Here is a 12,898-nt window from a genome sequence, read left to right on the forward strand (position 1 = left end):
ATTTCACTTATTCCATACTGAAACCCCAGATGGATTACAGATGAGATGGAATCATAGAGGCCCCTTTAGTAGATATGGGCTCAATCTCGGGGCTGAGACCCCTGTTCCTGCTGGGACACCACAGTCTGACCCCAGACAGGACACGGCTGCTAACTCCTGTGGCCCGCACACACACCATGGGAATGAAGAAAGCTGGAAGACACACAACAGAGGGCAAACACATCGCTCTCAACTCAAGGCCAGAGAAAGCTTTCCCTGCCTCCGGTCCAAACCAGGCTCCAAATCACCAGGTCCCACAAGGACAGTGACTAAAAGCATGCAAATCGAAGGAAGGGGGGATATGCACGTGGGGAGTATGTGTCAATGATGTGGGAGCTCCAGGGGAAGGACTCTAGCAAAGGAAACCCTATGGAGGCAGTGTGGGTCACCCTCAGAGCGGCAGGTGTCTGGCCTGGGGACCAGCAGCCCAGGGAGAATGTGAGGACACAGAGGTCCAATGTAGATCACCCAGAAAGAAGGGTGACAGGCACCCCAGTCTGGGACAACTATGGACAGCACCTATCCAAGGGCACAGGGTCACCCATCACCTAGCTGTGCTCATACTTGGACTCACCCTGGAAACTCTGGTGTGGTTTTTCACAGATGCATTGTCATGAGTGCTCAGCACAGCAGTGGTGGGGAGAGCAGGGAATGGAATAGTGCTAATGCCCAAGGTGATGGACACGATCCTCGGTTCCAGTCCTCATGAGAGAATGTCCTGCAGCTACTGCCCTAGCATCATCCAGGGCACAGGATCTGGGAAGCCCCTCCTGAGATGCCTTCTCGCCACTGTACTCCTGGGAACATTCAGAATTGTTTGAGGAGGAGGTGGAGAGGATCCAGGATGACAGAGGGCCCAAGAGAAGGAAGGTCGGTACAGGGAGGACAGGTGGATGTGCCCTGAGCCACCATCCGGGATCTGGTCTGTGATGCCCTCGGACCTCACTCCAACTAATGACTCCTGATGGATAGGCAAGACTTCTCTGGTTTCACACCCTCCCTCCCATATTCCTTCAGTCCCTCAGTCATTCACTCTCTCCCTCTCTCCTTCTTCCTCTATACCTTCCTTTTCTTTTCCTCCCTCCCTTCCTCCCTCTCCCCCAACCTGACTCCCTCCTCTCCTCCCTCATCTAGCAGAGGATCTTGGTCCCAGCTGTGAACTGACCACTGGGGCTTCATCAGTGAGCATCCACAACCATGTGGTCCCTGTCCACATGGCTCTCCTGTCCACTGTGGGAGCTGATGGGGACAGACCTCAGGGTAAGCAGTAGGATGGGCACCAGGAATCTGCTCCTGAAAATGGGGACCGATTGCACAAAAAATGGAGAGACCCATGCTTAGCACTTCCTTGAGAAAAATCGAGTCCTGAAAAGGGATGCAAAGTCAGGATAGCCTCGACTTGATGCACTGTGAGTTCTAATGACCCACCGGCCCTGATTCCTAGAAGCAACAAAGAGTAGATCATGCAGTGTTGACTGGGGATTTGTGACACAACTGTTCAGATCCAGTGACAGCATTTCACCCAACATTCTGAGGGCCTCCAAGTTTTCCTAAGGACCTCGGATGTCCTCTGAGCCTTACGTCGTCCTCCTTGGGAAGCCCTGCACTGTTGTCCTCCTTGTCTCCTGCCTCTTCTGGGACCTTTCAACAGTCTCCCCGGCCATGGCTGCCCTCACCAGAACTCCCTGCCCCATGGCGGGATGACCGTATCTGGCACTGGGCCCCCCACAAGCCCAGTGCATTGGAGAAGGCCTGTGCACTCTCTCTGGGGTCACTTGGCATCTCCCATGCAGTGCCCTGCATCTCCCTGCAATGGGTCTCCTCGGGCAAGCCTGTGAGGCCCCTGAGGTCCCTGTGCCATTAACTTTGTGGTCAGCTGGTGGCTGGGCAGATAGGCCACCTGTGTTCCCAATCTATGGGCTACAGACTGGGGGATCCCCACAACCCCCCCTCAGGTTCGAATGACCTGCAGGAGCAGCTCATATTACTTACTAGCTGACCAGTTCATTCAAAGGACAGAACTCATGATCAGGCAGCTGGAAGTGATGAGCAAGACAAGGCATGTAGCAGAGGTTCAGAGGCCGCCTGCTCTCGGAGTGAAAGAGGACTTTACCCACCTTCACTCTGACCTTCATCTGTACTTCCTAACTGATGACATCCTTCTTTCAGGCTCAGCTGTTATCTCAAGTCAATGACCTGATGGGCACCAAAACAACCCTTCAAGCAATAAACACTGCCTGATGCCAGCAAGATCCCACGAGATGAACCCCAAGACAATGATTGACCAGAACCTTACTGACCCCTGCATGACCTTTGTCCTAGATTTTCCTCATATAAAAGCCCAGGAGTATTTTCAACACCTTGAAATCATGTCAGTCAGGCTTCTGATGTCTGCTGCACTGAAATAAATTCCTTTCCTGTGTCACCTGCACTCATCTCTCTGCCTTTGGTTCTGGGATACTGTGAATAGTGCAGTGTAGCAAGTCAAACACCAGTTCTTCCCCTCCTCAGGGTTCACTGCTGCTGCTCCTCTCACTGCAGTTCTACTGGGGGCTTAGTGACTTTTCTCAACTAATTTTGTCAAATCTGTATTCCTTGTCCTGTGTGGCCACATAAGTGTCTGGTCTGTGAACACTGTGGTCTTCTGTCCTTTGGGCGAGATTTCCTTAAACATCTTGAAACCACCCCCTGAAGAAAGCAACTTCCAGCTTGGCAGATGGGGAGGGGGGAGGCTCTAGGCGTGTGTCGGGATCCACCTTCGGCAGCAGCCAGGCCATGTAGGACTCTGCCTTGGCCTTCCCTTCCTACTTGCAGAGCTGGACAATCGCCTGAGGGGAGATCCTAGGGCCTTCCCATTGAGCCCTGAGCAGGCTCCCAGCACTCAGTGTTCCAGGGGCTCAGGATTAGGTCAGCGCTTCCAGGCCCTTCTTCCCTAAAGCTCCTCATCACTCAGCCTTTCTTTCAGTGATTCTGCTTATTTTCTATTTGCCCCAACTGTTATCTGTTGCTCTAGGAGCAGAGACTCCCATATGCCTTTTAATGGTTTAGACATCGAATATCCTCCAGCAGCCACCTCACTACTGGGACAGTTTGTGGCAAGCAAGAAGTCAAAGAGGATTCCAAAGGTCCAGTGTTTCTGTCTCCTGAGATGGGGACCCCTATGGGGGAGCAGGTGGCCAGCTGGTGGGAAGAGCAGGCACCTGACATGGACAGATGGGGTGGGTGAGGCCCGTGGCCACCAGAGGGGTGTGTCGGCATTGGGATCGAACAGGTCTTTCAATCTGAAGATTGGCTAGATCATTGAGCCTCTAGGGACAGTGCCTTGGGACCCTTTGGGTTGAGGAGAAAAATGAGGGGAGCAGAGAAGATTGAGAAGATTCGGCTTAGATAGGGGAGGGCAAGCTGAGCCAATCCTCTGGGGCACAAGTGGGTCAGGTCCAGGCTAATGGGTACAGGTCTTGAGGCCATTGTGCTACATGGAAATAAATCAGTCCCTAAAGGACCGATACTGCAGGACCCCACTTGAAGGACTGAGCGCCCTCAACTCTTTTAAAGGTAAAAGGAACTGGTGGGTCCCGGGCCAAGAGGTGGATTGGGGGATTAGTGTCTCATGGGGAGAGGTTCAGTTTTGATGACAAAGTTGTAGTTATCAATGCAGTTGGCAGGTGCAGAATGGTGAACATACCTGACACCACTGACTTGGACTCGTCACCAAGCTTAAGTGCATCAGGGGGATGTGTATTTCCTTATAGCAATAAGGAAAGCAGTGAGTCAGGAGGATGGGGCCATCCCAGGTTCCAGGAGGGCCCAGGGGTAAGAATACTGTATCTCAGTTCTCCACCCTCATGCTCTGGTTCTTGTTGGAGACTGAGCTCACAGTAGGCACTCAGTGATTGCTTGCTAAGATGCAGTGTGGGCAGATGAGGGCACGAGTGCAGACCCACTGGTGGGCACCAAGGGATCCCAACAGGATGCACATCCAGACGTACCCGGTGCCCACGTTTCATAAACACTGGCACAGAAATAGGCATTGAAAAACAAGGCGGGGAGCACCTGGGGGGCTCTGTTGTTGAAGCGTCTGCCTTCAGCTCAGGTCAGGATCCCAGGGTGTCGGGATCGAGTCCTGCATTGAGCTCCCTGAGGAGGGAGCCTGCTTCTCCCACTACTGCCAACCCCCTGCTTGTATTCTTTCTCTCTGTCAAATAAAGAAATAAATCTTTAAAAAAGAATAAAAATATTTGCCCATCACTGACATAGAAAAACACCTGACATGAAGTTGGAGCCCTTCACAGCCTCGAATGACCCTTGAATGATCAAAATGGAGTGACCACAAAGAAAGGCCCTTGGGCATTCAGGCAGGTCTCCTCTGCACAGGCGTGGGGGAGTTCTGGATGTGGCTGAGTGGGCAGTGCTCCACAGTTTCTCCAGAAGGGACAGAGGAGGGAACATGCTCTGACAGCTCTGCCCAGGGCAGTCCCCTGCTGGAAGCAGGTGCAGCCCCTCACGAGTCCTGGATGTCCTGGTGATTATCAGGCACAGCCACGAATCTCAGCTTCTTCATGACCTGGGGCCGGCCCAGCCACTGCAGGTCCCACAGGTGCTCCAGGGACAGCACCTTGGTGGGCTTATGTTCCAGCAGGTACCTGTTCACGTAGCTCTCATCGTGCCACGCGTCCTCAACCCCAGTGGCCTGATAGACCACCATCACCTGGTGATAGGCAGAGGTCAGCTGGAGAACCTCGACCACCAACTCCCCAAAAAGCCTCCTGTGTAGTAGAAATCACCCTCGTCTCTGGGAATGTAGGCCCGGGAATGCGGCCGGTGCTCCTAGGTGAAGGAATCATGGGCTACCCTGAAGAAACCAGGGTGCAGGGTGTCAAGAGGGGGGACAGGAACTCCATGCCACGTGGTAGCTGAACTTCATGGCCATGTTCACACACACCAGGTAGTCCACCTCGTAGAGGAAGCACTGCTGCGAGAAGTTCCTGATAATCTCCATGGGCTGCATGGACACATCCTGCCAGCACGGGCTAAGGGATCCTTGAGGTGACCCGTGAGTGCACCGGGCATGACTACAGGCAAGTGGCCTGGCCCCTCAGAGCCTCTGGAAGGTGGGGTGGTGATAGCATTGACTTTCAGGATTGACACGGAGTGGGGGGGCGTGAGAGTCTGGGGGTTGCAGGGCACACAAGTGTGTGGTCCTCCCAGGGGGACACACCTGGCATGGCCACTGGCTGATCTGTGAGGACATAGTAGGTTGAACCTGTGTCCCACCATAAAGTGCTTCTCTGCCGTCTGCAGGAACAGTTCCAGGAAGACCACCTATCTACAGGGACGGGGACAGGACGGGATGGGTCACTGCCATGAGGCTGGTGGCAGGACCCCACAGCTGTTCTAACTAATGTACCATTCTTTTGTTACAGTTTGGAGGTGGGGATATTAGTGGAGGTTCTATTGTGTAGGGACTGGGGGGCATATGAGAAATCTCCATCTCCCCCTCAGCTCTGCTGTGAATCTTAAATTACTCTAAAAACAAATCTTATTAAAAAAAAAAAAGGCATGAGAAAGGTAAATAGCAGAGCAACAACAAATTATAAATGATTTTTTTTTCTTTTTGCTGTAAGAAATGACAAAAATTTGTTTATATGTTTAGAACACAATATGCATGGGGTATGAAAATACTGTCAAATTATGATAAGATGCAAAACATTGACCAGTTAGCCTCAAATGGAAAACACACACACACACACACACACACACACACACACACACACACACTCCTGCCCAGTTAATTGTTGCCAATGAGGATGCACAGATTTTTAAAATGTCCACACATTGACTGATTTCATGAAACTTAAGTCTTAAAGGAACTGATTTCACAATCAGGGAGACTACATATGTGTGACGACTTTTGAAATTATTTCTCCATTTCAAACATATTTTGGAAGAAAACCTACTACAAACGTTGGTTTAGTATTTGAGCTAGTGCATGGACATGAGTGTGGGAAACAGTGCAAGCCAGAGACAAAGAAACATGGGGGGGAAAGGCAGGGATTTATCTCAAAGCAGGCATGTAGGGGGCAGTTTGTGAAAGGAACTTAATGACTGCTTTGCTTTTGATTCCCTGCGTTATGTCTGGTAAAATTAAAAGTTCATCACATTTTAGCTCTTTACATTTTCCTACTTTTCTTAGAACTCGCCATATTTCATTCCCATTGAGTCATCTGTACATTCGCCATACAGTTTCAAGTAAAAAAAAAATCTTCATTTAGGCCCTTGTTATGTTTTAGACCATGTGCTAAACAGTTGACATGCAAGGTTCTGTTAATTTTCATGAACAAAAGCAGTTGCAAAAGCAAAAAAAGTTGCAAAAGCAGTATTATTAAACTAATTATAGATGGAGAAACTCAAGCTGAATCTGCAGGTGAATCTTACCTATCGGATTCAGAGTTCATTTTACCTTAATAATTGGTCTTTGCGAAGGCATTTCCCCCAAGTAGTGTGTTCTTAAGAAGATAAGGCCCAAGAAAAAAGCATTTTATGGTCAAATCAGTATGAGGACCATAGTGTACTTTATCTCCCTCTGGAAGACTCTCAGGGCGCTTAGGATATCAAAGTCCCTGTGAAGTTCTGAAATAAAGAAATCCATTTCATGTTGTTTATCCAAGTACTTCACAAACTTTAGTCACTGTCAAAGAAGTGTGTGTGTATGTGTGTATGTGTGTGTTTGTGTGTGTGTGTGTGTGTGTGAGAAACATTTAACATTCCAGGACATACTCTGAGAAACTTTGTCTTAGATTATACTGAGAGAGCCTTATTAATCTGAACTCAACTCATTTAGAATCCAGAAATATAAAGCTTCTTATAAGAGCTCAAATCTATGTTTGTCACAATGAGGGTCATGACTCACTGGGTCATGAAAGCAACGAAATCGATTCTGACCAGTACTGGAGGTGGGGACCCAGAAAACAATTAAGATAGAAAATATCAGAATTGTTGCGTGTAGCACGTACTGAATCATGAAATTTTTACTGGGTCACAATGCAAAGTACATTTCTCTCTGTGGTCATGGCCCCAAATGTCCGAAGCCACTGTTTTCCTGAAAGTCATATGAATTGCTTGTTGCACCATTTGTGATGACAAATGCCGGAACTTTGTAAAATTTAACACAAAAAGGACTAGTGTAATGCCATGGCTAAAGACAGTATTTGTTATTACTTCAAATCAGAATTTTTAGAGCTGAAATATCTCGTGGGGGGAAACCAAAATAGTTTGGTGGCTTTTCAAGTTCAAACAGACCAAGCTGGGCCTAGAACCCAGGTTGTCTGACTTGTACTTCCGTATTCTTTTACTTGTCAGCGTAAATTGATGTAGGTTTTACTCATAGAACATGAGGATTCTTTCTTTCTTTCCTTTTTTTTTTTTTTTTTTTAAGATTTCATTTATTTGTCAGAGAGAGAGAGAGAGAAAGGCAGGGGAAGATGCAGGCCGCACTTAGCAAGGAGCAATGCAGGACTCACTGGAAGGCCCCGGGATCCTGACCTGAGCCACCCAAGCATCCTGAGGATTATTATTATTATTTTTTTAATGAATAAGAAAACTGGGTATAAAATTCAGCAGATCACTCCCAGATAGAAAGTCAACGGCTGGTTACAAACATGCTGAAGGGAAAAAGTAACTTAGCAGATTTCAGGGTTGGGGTCTAATTACAATTCCACACCATACTAACCTAATACCCTATTGGGGGGTCTTTAGGTTATCTGGCCATTCCGCTATCTGGTTTCTCGATTGTACATATCAGCGTCCCGTACACATGATTTTGAGAAGACTTAGCAGATAACACACCAGTGACCGCAGAATCTTGCTAGGTGTAAGTTAAAGAGGCAACCCTTAAATAATGAATCAAAGATTAAGAAACCTCCAGACTCCGCGCCATTTTTAAAGAAGAAAAGGAACTATGATTTACCGAAGAATCCCTTAGCAAAATACTATCTTCTACACATTTTATCCTAGGTGGACCTTCTCAAGACTCCAGCTGAAGCTCCGAGGATTAGATCAGAAGTTGTGCCCGATTGCCCCCCTTTCATGGTCTGCTCTGGGGAGGGAGGACCTGAAACGGGTCAGAGGAGGGTGGAAATACTTTCCTTTCCAGCCCTCTGCTCCCAGCCTCTGTCTCCCTCAGGAAGTGACCTGGGCTTGGATTCCTGCAAAGTGTATTCGCATCTTCAGGGCTCTGGAAACCCAGGTTGGTGTCCTCTCCCCGCAGGAAGCTTCAGCCCCAGGGGGCCGAAGTCATTTGATAACTTAATCTTGGAGGGAGGAAGAGACGCTGAGGCCTGTGTGCTCCAGTGATAAACGGAAGCATCCGGGCGAGTCAAGAACAGACGTGGTTATCTTTCCAGAGTAATACAAACGAGGGAAGCATACCCAAGAACTGGAAGCGGGCAGGGACCACTCCCACAAAACGTGGTGGGCGTCTGGGGCGCCCCTCAGGTTCCTGGGGATCCCTCCGGGGAGTCTCTTCCCGGGCTGGAAGGATGCTGGAGGTCGAAGGAGGTGAATGTCCTAAAGTCCCGGAGCGGCCCGTGGACCCTCCCCCTTCCTATAATTAACTCAAAGCGGGTCCCTCCAGGAGGGACCCTTGGCTTCCCCGGACCGCCCCCCTCCCCTAAGCCCGTCTGGGGGGGGGGCAGGAGAGGACCTCTGAGCTGGGGGCCCTCCACCATACGAGTCCCCACCTAGGCGGTTTCAAAGCCCGACCCCCCCCTGGGCCCGGCAGCAGGAGGGATAGTCCCGCTCCTCCCCACTCCCTGCCGTCCTCCCGCGCTGGCCGCGCCCGCCCGGGCCATCCCGGCGGGCGCGTGGGGCGCGGGCCCCGGCCGGGCATGATGTGGGCGCCGCGTCGGGAGGGGCCGCCCGGGGGGCTCCGTCCGCCTTATTAGCGCCGGGCCGGTAGCCGGCGCCAGCAGACCCCGGCACGCAAAGCAACAGGAGCAGCTCCGACCCGCCCCTCCCGCCTCCTCTGCCAGCCTCCTCCTCCTCCCCTCCGGCTCCTCCCACCCCCACCTCTGCGCGAGCCGCGGAGTCGCCCTTTCGCTGCCTCTTTCTCCCGCTCCCGCTCGCTCCTCTCGCTCGCCACTACTTCCACCCTTCTGTGCTCCTGGGCGCCCAAGCATTCTCTGCGCGAACCTCAGGCACCAGTGGTGCTCGAAAAGCCCAGGGAAAGCCGCCTCGGGGAGAGATAGTCGGAAGCCCCCGGTCCCTTCCCCCTCTCCCGGCGCAGCCCGTGCCCGGCTCGCAGCACCTTCTCGCTCCTGCACACTCGGTTTGGGAGGACGAGGTGAGAAGGTGAAGTGGGAAGGACCGCCGAGCCGAGGGGCCAGTCTCAGAGTTCAAATTTCATTTTCATTGAAGCAAATCACAGTTTTTGTTTTGTTTTGTTTTTGTTTTTGTTTTTTTGATTCTGCATTTTTCCTTTTTCTTTTTTCTTTCTTTTTTCTTTTTTTCTTTCTTTCTTTTTTTTTTTTTAAGAAACTTATTTTGGGGGTATTGCTCTGGGCATTGGCTTCGCCCAGTAGTTGAAAAGTGAACTCGACTCGTCATGGTTCTCCTGTCACTCTGATAGCAGCCGCTCTGGTAGAGGTTGGGACTTCAGCTGATGGACAAGTAAGTGGAAAATAGTAACAATAAAAAACTCAAACCCAACCTTTTCCCGAAAAAGTTCCAACCCTCTTTCCCCTCCTCTCTTCCCTCCTCCCCCCTCCCACCCTTCCCTGTTATCTTGCGCCTTCAAGGGCTGGGCGCCGCCTGCGGGGTGTTCTGGGGCGGCGGGTGGGATTGCAGGGGTGGGTCGCGACTCCCACACCTGGAGCCCTGGCTCGTCCCACCTAGCGCCCCCCCCCCCCCCAGCGTCGTTGCGGCTTTCGTAACAATTCCTGACGACAAAGTTCAGCCAATTTGCATCCTCGCCGGGCCGTCTGGGTTTCCCCATTTCGGAGGGCGGTCTGGGCGCCTGAATGAAGTTGCGGACGCGGCGCCCGGGATTCCCGAGCTGAGGCTGCGGCCGCCAGAGTCGGGTTCGCGGGGCTTCCTCTCCTCCGCCCTGACTTACCGCGTTTTCGGGCAGCGGGAGGCTGGGGTTTCAGGAAGTTCCCGGTCGGGGCAGGGAGCGATCCAGCAGACACGTGTCCTGGGAAAACCGCGGCCGTGCTGGGGTTTGACAGTTGGGGCGGGGGGGCTGGGGACACTTCCTGCCCAGCGTTTTCCTGGGCAGAGGCTGGCGGCGTCGCCTCGTTCCTCCCCTCCCCCTCCGAAAGGCTCCTCCGCTCGGCCGCCCAGCCCCACGCTTTGGGGACTCAAGGTGAAGCCCGATGCTCTCGGAAGAGTCCTCCAGAAGGCTCGCGGGCCGGGCCCCGCCGTCTGTTGTAAATCACATCAGCTCAGCGCCGGTGGGACTTGCGGCACAGAATTTCCCTGTGAGTTGTTGTAGCTTCTCCGGTCTGCCCGGTTCTGACCGTAGGTTAAAAAGTAGAAGATCGACCTTCTGGTCGATTCTTGACCTCAAATCTGATCTATCAGGCCCCCTTTCAGGTTTCTTTTCACGCCTATGAATACAGAGGCTTTCTTGGATAATCCGCACCCAGTATCTGAGTTTTAAGAATATTGAATGTCAGTATTTATTTTTGCTGGCTTTATAAATATTAAAATTAAAACGGGGAAAGAGCTCCCCGTTCCAAACTGTTATTAATTGGCTCATTCTCTTGCCGCAAGAACCTACAAACCAAGGCACAGCCTTTAGGCACCAGTCCCCATTTCAGGCATCTCCTGATTAGCTCCTGAGAAGCGTTAATGGTAGAAATAAAACGTACAAGGTGATGAGATGAAACCCAGTAACTGTTTCTTTTTACTTTCCCCCTCCTTTACAGGCTGGTAATGAAGAAATGGTGCAAATAGGTAAGCCTTGTTCTCAGATATCTTTATCTTGGTAGAAAGTAGAGAAAGAAGTAAGCTAATTAAAATACTGTTCCTGAAATTTCTCCCATTGGTGGTTAAAAAAAAATGTAGTTTAGGAACATAGCTGTTCTTCTCTTCGTCTTTATGGAGGAAGGTCCCAGTTTTCTCAGAGTTAAAGGGATATAAAAATTCTGCCGCTGGACTTGTAATGCGTCAGTTTTTTACTGTCCCTGGATAAGCCACTGGTAGGTACTTGGAGGATGATGTAGAGTTTGGAAGAAGACATGGAGATAAGTCAAATCAAATCAACTCGTGTTGCATAAAGACAAGCACATCTGATTAGAATGGGAGGCAAAGTGTAAGAATGCTACAAAGGAGGGAAAAATGAAAGAGGATGAAAATTTTTCTCTTAAAAGTTTTCCAGCTTTGTATTAGCTTTTTGATGACTTCTCTTATTCCGTATGCTTTACAATAACTATCTGCTAAGGTGCAAGATACTGGTATTTTGCAAATAATGTCCAAAACTGCAGGATGTGGGAATTATTCCCATTTTATGGATGAGAAGACTGAGGCTCAGAGAGGATAAGTGACTTGGAACAGGTCACTCCAAAGTCCACATTATCTTTTTTTTTGAAGCTATTTATAATAATATTTGTTCTGAGTTCAGAGACTGAAAGTCATCTGGCCAGAAGCCAAGCTCCATTCAAAGTCTTTTTATACACATTTAACTTGGATTACTTTAAAGATAAATTGTCATTTTGGCAGAGTATTAGTCTAAATGCTGTATTTGTCAGATGATATTGTAAGGTCACTTTTGAAATGAAAAGTTTTGATTACCACAAGCATAGTTACCTGTCATTGCTTGTGTGCAGTGCATGGGGCACCGTGTTAATTGCTTTGTGTGCATTGTGTCATCTACCTCTCACAAGCACACAGGAGGTAGAGACCCGATTGTGCCTGTTTCAGATTTGGAGAAAATGAGGCTTGGGAGGTTCTAAAGCTCCCAACTAGAGTGCATAGTGGAGAGCTGGGAGGATTCCATACTTGTAAGCTAATGGAGGGACCCCAAGATTCAGGCCCAGAGCTGTCCATATGTAGCTGCCTCTTGTCATCTGTCAGTGTGCTCTCTTCCTGTGCAGTGTTTGGCATTGTTGGAACTCTTCTCCACGTTTAGGCCTCTGTAGTAAGGTAGGACAGAGGGGAGGACAGTGACCGAGAACTGCATAAAAGATGCAGTGTCTGTGAAGAGACATTTGTTATTTGTAGCTGATAACATTCAGTCATGAATATATATCTTTTAAAAGAAGGATTTTTTAAAAATCGTCAAACAAGTAGGAAAGAAAACTATCTTCTTTTTTTATTGGTTAAATATTTGATTACTTAAACATCCCACCTTTTCAATTTGTAAATTAAAAAAACTGTGTTAAGAAGGCCCACTCTAGGGGCACCTGGGTGGCTTTGTTGGTTAAGCATCCAACTCTTGATCTCAGCTCAGGTCTTGATCTCTGGGTTGTGAGTTCGAGGCCTGCAAAAAAAAAAAGAATAAAGATTACCTATTCTTTCAAAGATTATCTGTTCTATAAAAAAGATTACCCGTTCTATGAAAGGAATAAAATATGTGCTTTGATTAAATTTTCCAAAAGCATCATCATGCTCTCCTGTAAGAGGCCCTGAGTTAGATTTTGGTCCAGTCCTTTTGTTAATATAAATACTTCAGTTGCATGTTTCTACAGAGAAGGAGGTGGTACAGGTGTGCTTAAATTTGATAGAGGAAGATGACCAGCAGTGTCGAAGAGGGGATAGCAGGGGACTCTTAGACTGTGTTGCTGGAGATTTTCTTCCTCCCAAGTTCCTCTGCTATATAGGGTTTCTCTCTTTTATTACTGTCATTTTTATTTACCATTTT

At 49.3% G+C, this 12,898-nt stretch overlaps 1 pseudogene; it reads right to left on the reverse strand.

The window, feature by feature from the left end:
• Positions 1–4,540: 4,540 nt before the first annotated feature.
• LOC111139370 lies at positions 4,541–9,642 on the reverse strand (annotated as a pseudogene).
• Positions 9,643–12,898: the final 3,256 nt, after the last annotated feature.

The sequence above is a fragment of the Enhydra lutris genome, unplaced genomic scaffold, assembly GCF_002288905.1.
Source record: "Enhydra lutris kenyoni isolate GAN:26980312 unplaced genomic scaffold, ASM228890v2 scaffoldscaffold103, whole genome shotgun sequence".
NCBI lineage: Eukaryota > Metazoa > Chordata > Mammalia > Carnivora > Mustelidae > Enhydra > Enhydra lutris.